Here is a 12,595-nt window from a genome sequence, read left to right as displayed (position 1 = left end):
CTGAAGTACAATTAAAAAAAAAAACCTAAAAAAAAAAAATGTATGAGGGAACCTATGGAATAATCACTTTGGCTGACTTTAACTACAAAGCGCTTCTAAGAAAAGCCATTAAGAAAAAAAAAAAAAAAAAGTTGTGGTTCAGGTTCAGCTAGAGTACCTTGTAACACTTCATTAAAAAAAATCAAGGCAAAAAAACAAAAAAGTATCTAGCCCTAATTTGTTGTTGTTGGCTATCATGGAGTCGGTCCGACTAATGGTAACTCCATGCACAATGAGATCAGACTATTGTGATGTCTAGTGTTTCAATGGCTGATTTTCGGGAGTAGATCACCAGGCCTTTCTTCCTAGTCATTCTCAATTTGGAAGCTCTGCCAAAACCTACTGAACATCACAGCAACATGTAAACCTTCAATGACAGCTAAGTGGTAGCTGTGCTTGAGCTGCATTAGCCGGGAATCAAACCTGGGTATGCATGGAAGGCAAGTATTCTACCATTGAACTTCCACTGCCTTCTTGCCCCAGTTGAAAACTTAAATCATTCAACTAACATATGGTAAAACTTGGAACAAAATTTAGGTCTTGTGACCCCTAATGCAGGCCTCTAGCTACTCTGCCACTATGCCTTGACACAGTTAAGTTAGAAACACTGGGTCTCCAATCTACAAACTTAATAGTTCATTTGTCTGTAAGAAGTGTTCTGTGTTGACAACCAAGTTATATTTTTGTTGTTTATCAGACAATCAGAATTAAAATATTATGTAGTATTTCCAGTCCACACAAAATGGTATAGACTCATTTTTCCTGCTCTATCCTATTGAGTACAAAGATAATCCCTGAAAATAACACAAGAGACAACAAAAGGGACTCAGAGACTAGAGGAACAATGCAGAGGCAGGGGTCCTACATCCCCCACCCAACAGAGGAAGGCAACCTAGACTGGATATTTACCAACCCCCAACATAGCAAAAGAAGGCAGCTGAGGTGGGCTTATTACTTTCCTAGATTAAACGGGAGTCTCCCCAACAATACCATGACAGCTCAGCTGGCACCACCAGCAAGGGGAATCAACAAGGACTTTGTTACAGACAATAAGCAGCTAGAGGAAGTGCTCTCCTTCCCTTTCATGGAGCGTGAGACTCCCATACCCCTAGGAGAAATATGGAGGCCAGTGAACAGCATTGATAAAGGGGAATCTGCCACAAGAAGCAATCTGGCCCTGAAGTGGTTTCCCTTCCCTACAGGCAGAGGGAATCCCTAAACAACAAGTGCTCATGCTGGGAAGCACTCTTCCATAAAGTGGTCTGGAAACTCCTTTCTCCCACCTAGAAGTACCAGACTGCTCCACCTGGTGAAGCTGCTTTGTTCTTCTCAGGCAGCATCAGCAGGTACCAGTGGGAGCCTCAGTAGCACCAGACAATTCAAGCACTACAAGGTAACACAACAAAGGCTCTAAAAATCAGACTGAGCAACAGCCCAGAAAAGTAGGTTAAATGTCCAATTAGAAAATGGCAAAAATATACAAATATTTCACCAAAAAGGATATACAGATGACAAGCACATAAAAAGATGTTTAACATTGTTAGCCATCAGGGAAATGGAAATTCAAACCACAATGAAATATCACTGTACACTTATCAGAATGCCTAAAATAAAAACTAGTGACAATACCGAGTGCAAGTGAGGATGTGGAGAAACTATAAATACATTGCTAGTGGATTGAAAATGATACACACATTCTAGAGAAAAGTTTGGCAGTTTCTCACAAAACCAGCAACTATGATACAACCCAGCAATTACACTCCTGGGAATTTTTCCCAGAAAATGGAAAACATATGTCCTTACAAAAACCCCTGTACGTGAATGTTCATAGCAGCTTTATTCATAATAGCCTGCAGCTAGAAATAACCAAAATGTCCTACAATAGGTGAATAGTTAAACTAACTGTGGTACATCTATACCATGAACTCTGCAATAAAAACAAACTAGTCATAGATGCAACAACTTGGATGACTCTCTAGGGAATCACAATGAGTCAAAAAACCAGTCTCAAATGATTATGTACTGTATGATGCCATTTATATGGAGAACAGATTAGTGATTTCCAGGAGTTAGGGACAGGTGGGGAGTGGGGGGAAGGAGGTGGGTTTGGCTATCAAAAGGTAATAGAAGAGATTCTTGTGGTGATGGAAATGTGTGTCTTGACTGTATAATGTCAGGTTCCTGGTTGTGATACTGTATTATAGTTTTGCAAGATGTTAACATTGCGGTACACAGGATCTCTGCATAATTTCTTAAGACTACATGTGAATCTAGAATTTTCTCAAAATGAAAAAGTTTAGTGTTACCTCTTTTCATATGTGTTAGTCTTATCTCCCTTATCCTTAAGAAGTTCATCTCTCTAAAACAGTAGCTTTATCAACTAGGGATTATTTTGTCTACCTCAGAGAGATTTTTGGCAATGTCTGGAGATATTTTTGGTTGTAGTAATTGGATTAGGAGATGCTACTGGCATCTAGTGGGTATAGATCAAGGATGCTCTTAAACATCCTGCAATGCACAGGAGAGCCCTCCACAACAAACAGTTACCTCGCCCAAAATGTCAATAGTGCTGAGGCTGAGAAACCCTTCTCTAGTTGCTAGTACAATACTTCTTCATTTTTTATCAGAAACAAACAAACCAAATAGGCAAACAACTTATTTTCTGTGATAGGAAAAAACTCTATTTAGAGCCCCATGTTTTCACGGAATTTCTGGACATCCCCACTTGGCTGCTTCCAAATATTCCAAACTAATGAAGTGGAAAATGAAACTCATTACTTTCCCCCCAATACTTCATGTAAAATTAATATCATTAATTTTATTATCATTGCTTTAGTCTTCTAAAGTAGAAACTGGAGAATTAACTTTGAATTTGCTTTCTCCCTAGAGCTCCACATTAAAATAACTACTAAAATTGGTCAGTCTCATATGCAAACGTAATAAAAATTTCATTGCTCTTTTAACTTCTTGCCCTTAAATTACTAGGGCCTTTGCACATGCGCCTTCTTTATCTCGAATTTTACCACCTCCCCCTTCTTTCACCTGTGAATTTCTTACTTAACCTTCTAAAACCAGCTCAAGTACCAATTGTATGGAGTCTTTCTCAGACTTCCTTTCTTCTGAGATTTCACAACATTTCCACAGTACTTATAATTTGTCTTTTATTTGTTGCCATGTCTCCCATGCTAAGCAGTAAGATTCTGAAAGGACATGATTATTATTCATCTTTGTATCCCTAGCACCTAGCACAGTGTCTGGCACATTGTAGATGACCACAAAAAGGATTGATTGAGTGAATAACAGGTAGGTAATTGAATGAATCTATGAGTTAAAAAAAAAGTTAACACATTTCAAATTGGCCTTTATACAGAATTTTTTGTGAAAAAAAAAGTCTTCTCGAATCTGGTATCACAAATAATACCTAAATATTCTTTAAGAATAAACTTCACAAATTTAAAATGTGTTTTTGTATATACAGAAATTTCCATCAAAAGAAACCTTTTGAATTATGATTTGCCCAGTGTGCTATAAGTTCTTTTTCTAATTGTGTATAAACAAACACCATACTATATAGGATACTCACAATAACTTTCATAGGAAAATGATCAATGAATTAAAATTATAAATTCTTATATATCAAATACAACTTAAACAGAGGTAGCCATAGCTATTCTATTTTAGAATGAACTATTAGTAATTGGCATTTGTAATAAAAAAGTTGTTAAATGTATTTTTAATATAGACAGTGAAGATTTTTAAAAAATTTTTTTATTATGCTTTAGATGAAGGTTTACAGAACAAATAGTTTCTCATTAAACAGTTAGTACGCATATTGTTTCATGACATTGGTTAACAACCCCACGACATGTCAACACACTCCCTACTCGACCTTGGGTTCCCTATTACCACCTTTCCTGTCCCTTCCTGCTTTCTAGTCCTCATCCTTAGGCTGTTGTGCCACATTAGTCTCCTTTTGTTTTAGGGGCTTGTCTCTTCTTTGGCTGATGGGTGAACCTTGGGAGTGACTTCATTACTGAGCTAAAAGGATGTCCGGGGGCCTTATTCTCAGGGTTTCTCCAGTCTCTGTCAGGCCAGTAAGTCTGGTCTTTTTTTGTGAGTTAGAATTTTGTTCTACATTTTCGCCAGCTATGTCTGGGACCCTCTGTTGTGATCCCTGTCAGAGCCTTCAGTGGCCGTAGCCAGGCACCATCTAGTTGTACTGGACTCAGTCTGGTGGAGGCCGTGGTAGTTGTGGTCCGTTACTCCTTTGGATTAATCTTTCCCTTGCTCCTGAAAGGGTGAGACCAGTGGAGTATATGTGTTGTTGGGTATGGTTTATATCCTGTTAATGCTGTGTGTTAGGGACTCTACCATTGGTCCTATTTTTCTTCTATGAACTTTATAGTTCTGGGCTTTATATTTATGTCTTTGATGCATTTTGAATTAGTTTTTGTGTAGCGTGTGAGGTATGGGTCCTGTTTCATTTTTTTGCAGATGGACATCTAGTTTTGCCAGCACCATTTGTTAAAAAGACTATCTGTTCCCCATTTGATGGACTTTGGACCCTTCGGAGTGACTTCATTACTGAGCTAAAAGGGTATCCAGGGGCCTTATTCAGGTGACCATAGGTGGATGGATTTACATCTGGGTTCTCAATCCTGTTCCATTGGCCAATGTATCTGTCCTTGTACCAGTACTAGACTGTTTTGACTACCATAGATGTATAATAGGTTCTGAGGTCAGGTAGTGTGAGTCCTCCTACTTTATTCTTCTCCTTCAGTAGTGCTTTACTTATCTGGGGCTTCTTCCCTTTCCATATAAAGTTAATGATTAGTTTTTCCATCTCTTTAAAGAATGTTGTTGATGTTTGTACCAGGATTGATTGTATTTGTAAATCACTTTGGATAGAATTGTCATTTTCACAATGTTGGGTCTACCTATCCATGAGCATGGTATATTTTTCCATTTATGTAGATCTCTTTTGGTTTCTTGCAGTAGTGTCTTGTAGTTTTTTTGTATAGGTCTTTTAGGTCTCTGGTTAGATTTATTCCTAAGTGTTTTATCTTCTTGGGGGCTATTATAAAAGATACTGATTTGGTGATTTCCTCTTCTAGGATTGCGTTGTATTTGTCTTTTACATCCCTGGTTAGATTTATTCCTAAGTATTTTATCTTTTTTAGGGGCAATTATAAATGGTATTGTTTTCCTGATTTCCTTTTCATCATTCTCCTTATTGGTGTATAGGAATCCAGCTGATTTTTTTATGTTTGTCTTGTAGCCTGCTACTCTGCTGAATTTTTCTATTAGTTCCAGTAGTTTTCTCATGGAATCTTTAGGGTTTTCTATGTATAATATCATATTGTCTGCAATTAGGGACAGTTTAACTTCTTCGTTACCAATTTGCATGGCCTTTATTTCTTTTTCTTGCCTTATTGCTCTAGGTAGGAGTTCCAGAACAATGTTAAATAGGAATGATGATAAAGGGCATCCTTGTCTCGTTCCTGTTCTCAAGGGGAATGTTTTCAGCCTCTCTCCATTAAAAATGATGTTGACCGTTGGTTTTGCATAGATACCGTTTATTGTGTTGAGAAAATTACCTTCTGTACCTAGTTTATTGAGAGATTTTATCAGGAATGGGTGTCGGACTTTGTCGAATGCCTTTTCTGCATCAGTTGAGAGGATCATGTGATTCTTTCCTTTTATTTATGTGGTGCATTACATTGATTGATTTTTTAATGTTGAACCTTCCTTGAATACCTGCTATGAATCCTGTTTGGTCGTGGTGTATTATTTTTTTGATATGATGCTGAATTTCATTGGCTAGAATTTTGTTGAGAATTTTTGCCTCTATATTCATGAGAGATATTGGTCTGTAATTTTGTTTTTTGTGGTATCTTTGCTTGATTTTTGTATCAAGGTTATGCTGGCTTCATAGAATGAATTTGGAAGTGTCACTTCCTTTTCTATGTTCTGAAATAGTTTGAGTAGCACTGGTGTAAGCTCTTCTCTGAATGTTTGGTAGAATTCTCCGGTGAAGCCATCTGGGCCAGGCTTTTTTGTTGTTGTTGTTGGGAGTTTTTTTTTTTTTAATTACCTTTTCAATCTCTTCTCTTGTTACAGATCTGTTCAGATTTTCAACATCACTTTGTGTTAGATTGGGTAGGTAGTGTGTTTCTAGAAATTTATCCATTTCCTCTAGGTTTTCAAATTTGATGGAGTATAGTTTTTCATAATACTCTGTTATGATCCTTTGATTTCAGTTGGGTAGGTTGTCCCCGATTTCATTTCTATTTGGGTTATTTGCATCCTCCTGTTTTTCTTTTGTCATTCTGGCCAGTGGTTTGTCGATTTTGTTGATCCTTTGACAGAACCAAATTTTGGATTTGTTGATTCTTTCTATCGATTTTCTATTCTCTATTTTATTTATTTCTGCTCTGATCTTTACTATTTCCTTTCTTCTGGTGACTGTGGGCTTTTTTTGCTGTTCTCTTTCTATTTGTTTGAGTTGGTAGTTAGTGTTTTGATTTTGTCCCTTTCTTCTTTTTTGATGTGTTCATCTATTGCTAAAATTGACCTCTGAGGACTGCCTTTGCTGTGTCCCAAAGGTTTTGGTATGATGTGTTTTCATTCTCATTTGATTCTAGGAATTTTTTAATTCCATCTCTGATTTCTTCTATTACATCGTGGTTTGTAAGCAGGATGTTACTCAGTTTCCATGTAATTGATTTTTTTTTCCTTGCTCTTTCTGTTGTTAATTTCTACCTTGATGGTCTTCTGGTCAGAGAAGGTACTTTGTATTATCTCAGTGTTTTGGATCTTGTTGAGGATTGCCCTGTGGCCTAAGATGTGGTCTATTTTGGAGAGCGTTCCATGTACATTGGAAAAGAATGTGTACTTTGCAGCTCTTGGGTGGAGTGTTCTATATATGTCTATGAGTCCAAGTTGGCTGATTATGCCCTTTAGGTCTTCTGTATGTCTGCTGAGTTTTCTTTCTAGATATTCTGTCCTTTACTTAGAATGGTGTGTTGAAGACTCCTATGATTACTGTGGATCTGCCAATTTCTCTTTTCAGTACTGTTAGAGTTTGTTTTATGTATCTTGGAGCCCTGTCATTGGGTATATAGATGTTTATTATGGTTATGTCTTCATGATGGATCATCTTCTTAATCATTATATAGTGCCCTTCTTTGTCTTCATGGTGGATTTTGTTTTAAAGTCTGTTTATGTGAGATTAGTATTGCCATTCCTGCTCTTTTTTGGTGGCTGTTTGCTTGATATATTTTTTCCATCCTTTGATTTTTAATAAATTTACATCTTTATTTCTAAGATGTGTCTCCTGTAGAGAGCATATTTATGGATCTTATTTTTTTTTTATTCATTCTGTCACTCTGTGTCTCTTTATAGGTGCATTTGCACTCAGTGTAATTATTGATAAGTGTGCATTTATTGCTATCATTTTGTAGTGCTTTTTCTTTGTGGTGCCGACGTTTACTTTGTTCCTCTGACTCTCCTGTGCTGAATTCCTTTTGTTTGTGGATTTTTTTTTTTTTTGTTTTCATAGATTTTGTTTTTACTGAGACTTTTTGTTTTTCTTCTTTATTTTGATGAGTAGGTTTGTTAACTTTCTTTGTGGTTACCTTGAAATTTACCCTTATCTTCCTAGGTTTGAACTAGTCTATTATTACTTGGTATCACCTTACCTTCCTCTCCATTAGAAGGTTCTGTACCTACACTGTTTATTCCCTCTTTTATTGTTCTGATGTTGTTGTCATTTACACATTAACCTCTCTGGTTCCCTGTTGTAATTCTTTTGGTTTTGGATAGTCCTTGAGAGTTCATTTCCTAGGTTACTATCTTGCTGGTACGATCCTGCATCTTAGATTCAGCCTGTGGGCTGATGTTGTTTGTTCTCAGATCAAAGGACTCCCTTTAATAATTCTTGTAAGTTTGGTTTGGTTTTTATATGGTCCCTTAATTTCTGTTTATCTGGAAATGTCCTAATTTCACCATCATATTTGAATGAGAGTTTTGCAGGCTGTATTATTCTTGGTTGACAATTTTTTTCTTTCAAGGTTTTATATATGTCATCCCATTGCATTCTTGCCTGCAAGGTTTCTGTTGAGAAATCCGAGCTTAGTGTTATTGTTTCTCCTCTGTATGTGAGTTTTCATTTTTCTCAAGCTGCTCTTAGTATTCTTTGTCTTTGGTTTTAGTGAGTGTGATTATGATATTCCTTGGTGATTTTCTTTTGGGGTCTGTCATTGATTATGTCCCACCAAACGTGTGTATCAATTTGACTGGGCCATGATTCCTAGTATTGTGTGGTTGGCCTCCATTTTGTAATTGTAATTTTATGTTAAAGAGAATTAGGGTGGGATTGTGACACCCTTACAAAGGTCACATCCCTGATCCAATGTAAAAAGAGTTTCCCTGCAGTGTAGCCTGCACCACCTTTTATCTTACAAAACATGAAAGGGAAGGAAGCAGAGAGTTGGGGACCTCATACTACCAAGAAAACAGTGCCAGGATTGGAACATTTTCTTTGGACCCAGGGTTCCTGCGCAGAGAAGCTCCTAGTCTGGGGGAGTATTGATGACGACGAGGACCTTCTTCCAGAGCCGACAGAGACAAAGCCTTTCCCTGGAGCTGATGCCCTGAATTAGGACTTTTAGCCTACTAGACTGTGAGAAAATAAATTTCTCTTGGTTAAAGCCATCCACTTGTGGTATTTCTGTTATAGCAGCACTAGAAGACTAAGACAGCATCTATCCTATATGAGGTTCATTGCACTTCTTTGATGGTCAGCTTTTCATCTTTCATGATATTGGGGACTTTTTCTGTCAGCAGTTCTTCAGTGATCCTCTCTGTGTTTTCTGTTTTCTCTCCCTGTTCTAGAACTCCGATCACTCGAAAATTTTTGCTTTTGATTTTATCACACATAATTCTCAAGTTTTTTTTCATTTTCCTTTGTTCTTTTTAATGATTTTTCCTCAAAGTTGTATCCTAGTGTTTGTGTTCAATTTTGCTGATCCCGTCTTCCATCGTTTCACACCTGCTTCTCAGCCTTTCTGTGACACTGTCCATTTCTGAAATCTTGTTATCTTTTGGATTTCTAATTGTTGTGTTTGTATGATTTCTAGTTGTGAATTTATTTTGGCATTTTTGTTCCTGTATTATTTTACAATTCTTTCATTCTTTTGTCTGTATTTTCCCTGAATTTGTCTGCCATTTCCATGAATTTGTCTATTTTCTCCTCATTTCTGTCTGCTTTTTGTTTCAACTCTTGTATAGCTCTGAATAGTAGAGATTTAAATTCCCCATCAGGTAGTTCTAGTGCCTTTTCTTCTACTGGAAAACCTTCTGGTGTTTTATTTTGGACACCTACTAGAACAACCCTGTCCTGTTTTTTGTAAATGTTTTGATATGGTCTGCTGTCTTCGGGACATTCAGCAGTTATTTTCCTCATTTAGTGATTGTAGATTTGTTTGTTTCATCCTGCTTTTTTGTTCTTTTTGTTATGTCTGAGTAGGTGTTCTGTATCTTCTTTGTTGTTTGTTCATCTGTGGGCACGATACTTTTCACCTCCTTGTGCAATGGACAGGGTCAGTCGCTCATCTCTGGTGCAGCAGGGCAGGCCCAACTGAAAGGGAGTTGCTGGATTGGGTTGTTTGTGGCACATACTAGGGCCACCAGGGTGGGCTGCGAATCAGTGCAGGTCTGATTCTGATAGGCCGTGCCTGTGCTGCTCAGGAGTGTGATGTTCAGCACATGGTGCAGGTAGGCAGGAAAGAGGGGGTAGATTGTGATGTGTGGAGGTAAGATGGGTATGGGAAAGAGGAAAGAGCGGAGAGAGAAACAGGGGCCAAAAACAAAGAAACAAACAAAAAATAGTGTTAAGGGAGCTTGTCATTGGAGTGGAGAAATGAGAGACTGAGAAATGGAGAAATACAAAAAAGAAAAAACAAACAGTGTACAATATAAATAAATAAATGAAAATTAGAGGGAAAAAAAGAAAGAAAAGTAAGGCCCCCAGGGATCCCACCTGTGTGGATCAAAAACTGGGGAAGTGGCCCCCAGGCCATGAAGTATAGCCCGGCCAGAAGGGGTAGAGGTGTCACACAGCACCAGGTACTCAGGAGACAGGAAGAGAAGGTAAGTATAGAGAGACAAGAAAATGAGAAATGAAGGAAGACAAAAAGGGAAAAAGAAAACAAAAGAAAAAGAAAAAAGTAATGCCCCCAAGGGATCCCACTGTGCAGGTATGCAGACTGAGAAAGTAGCTCCCAAGCTGCACAGTACAGCCTGGCTAAAAGGGGTCACAAGCCAAGAAAAATAATCACATCAAAACAGAACAAATCAAAAATAAAAAGCCCCAAGGATCCTACCAGCATGGCAGTGCGGAAGCAGTTCCACAGTTGAGCAGCGTTTCACAGCCTTTCAGAAGAAGCGGAGATGTCACATGGAGCCAGGTATTTAAGAGGAAGGAGGTGGAGGTGGTGAAAGGTATGGAAGAAACCAAAAGAAGTAGAAAAAAGCAACACCAGCAACAAACAAATGACATTCAGGGAGCCAGCCAATGTGGATGGGTGGAATCTGAGCAGTACAGGGCTTAAGCTGGTGCCTCTTGGCCAAGAGACTGTGGCCGAAGGAAGCAGAGGAGGCTGAGTGGGGTGAAGAAAGGTGGAGGGTGGGAAAACGTATATTGCTAGTTACCAGTTCTGTCTCCTGCTGGGAGCTCCATGAAACTGCTTTCCCATACTCCCTGTTCGACAGTCTCCAACAGTAATCCAAGATGGTGAATCCATGCTGCCTTAGGTGATAGGTGACCTCTGCATGTATCTCTCCTTGCTGTCTATTCTCTGTCAGTTTCTTATTCCATTTGATGCTTGGCTGAGTTCTTCACGTCTTCATTTGATGCTTAAGGCTTCAGGATTGACGTTTTTCTATGTTTGACTTAGTTTTTCAGATCTTTGCTGTGGAGGGATGGCATGGTGCTTCTATCTATAGTGCCATGTTGGCCAGAAGAATCTGAAGATTATTTTTAATTCTGAAAAAAAGAAATTATGTTTTCTTAAAGATCAATTGTAACACATTTTACATAATATTATTTTGTCTCAAAGTTGTAGTAAAATCAGGTAGCCTAATGATTTGCTGATTTATTGATGCTTATATTTTAGATAATAACACAAGTCTTGCTTTTCCCATATCTAAATGTTTGACGTTTGCATTCAGAAAAAGGAGAAAATATCTATAACCTACTGATCATAATTCGAATCTCTTCTCTTGATCTTCTCAGTCATAGAATCACTTGCTACCGATTCCTCAGTAAAACCCCACATTCTCCTCTACTAAAAGGAGAGTATCTGAAATGTAAGAAAATGAAAAATATAGCTAGGCCCTTTCACATTATAAAAAGTTGACTAATGCTGGCCTATTTTTTCCAGTCTTTAGGCTATTCATTGCTTTACTCATTCTCTTCCCACTGGATGGTAAGTAGGATAAAGGAAAATATTTGAAATTTAAACTAGCCATATGTTTTTGTTACTAATCTAATACAAGGGTTTCTAGGAGAAAATATCAATTTTTTTTTACTAAGATGGATTATACATTTTTCCTGTTATTCTTATGTCCTAAACTATGCCTAGTAAAATTGAGTGGGATGATGACTTTTACCCTTTCGTGACACGTGGGATATATTGTATCCCTACCACTTTTTATGTCTCTGGAGTTCTTTGAGAAGGAGGTAGCCCTATTTTAACATGTTTAGCTGCAAGGAGGGTGCATTTTGATATGCGTGAAACTCAAGAATTCTAAGTTGGAGCCTCATTTTTGTGTAGATTTAGCATTGTCTTAGGTGATGTCTCCTGAATGTGTGAATTTTCTAAACTTTTGACAGCTTTGCCTCTATTCTGTGAGATAAGTCTCCTTTCTATGTTTTCTAGTTATTGATATTCTCCTGAAAATACACTTAAATAAGAATAAGCTATTCTTTGTCTTCATTCAGTCATGTTGTTGTTGTTAGATGCCATCAAATCAGTTCCAACACATAGTGACCCTATGTACAACAGAACAAAACACAGCCCTGTCCTGTGCTATCCTCACAATTGTTGTTATGCTTGAGCCGATTGTTGCAGCCACTGTCAATCCATCTCATTGAGAGTCTTCATCTTTTTCACTGACCCTCACCAAGCATGATGTCCTTTTACTGGGACTGGTCCCTCCTGATAACATGTCCAAAGTATGTGAGATGAAGTCTTGCCATCCTTGCTTCTAAGGAGGATTCTGGCTGTACTTCTTCCAAGACAGATTTGTTCATTCTTTTGGCAGTCCATGGTATATTCAATATTCTTTCCCAACACCATAATTCAAAGGCATCAATTCTTCTTCAGTCTTCCTTATTCATTGTCCAACTTTCCCATGCATATGAGGCAAGTGAAAACACCATGGCTTGGGTCAGGTGCTTTCAATCATAGTGACCATTTTCTCCTCATTGCCATTCATTGTTTCCAGGTATTACTGGCTCCCTGCTTTTCTAGCTTCTGAAGGGTAATTAATG

This window comes from Trichechus manatus, unplaced genomic scaffold (assembly GCF_000243295.1).
Source record: "Trichechus manatus latirostris isolate Lorelei unplaced genomic scaffold, TriManLat1.0 scaffold00224, whole genome shotgun sequence".
Lineage (NCBI taxonomy): Eukaryota > Metazoa > Chordata > Mammalia > Sirenia > Trichechidae > Trichechus > Trichechus manatus.
This window is presented reverse-complemented; position numbering follows the sequence as displayed.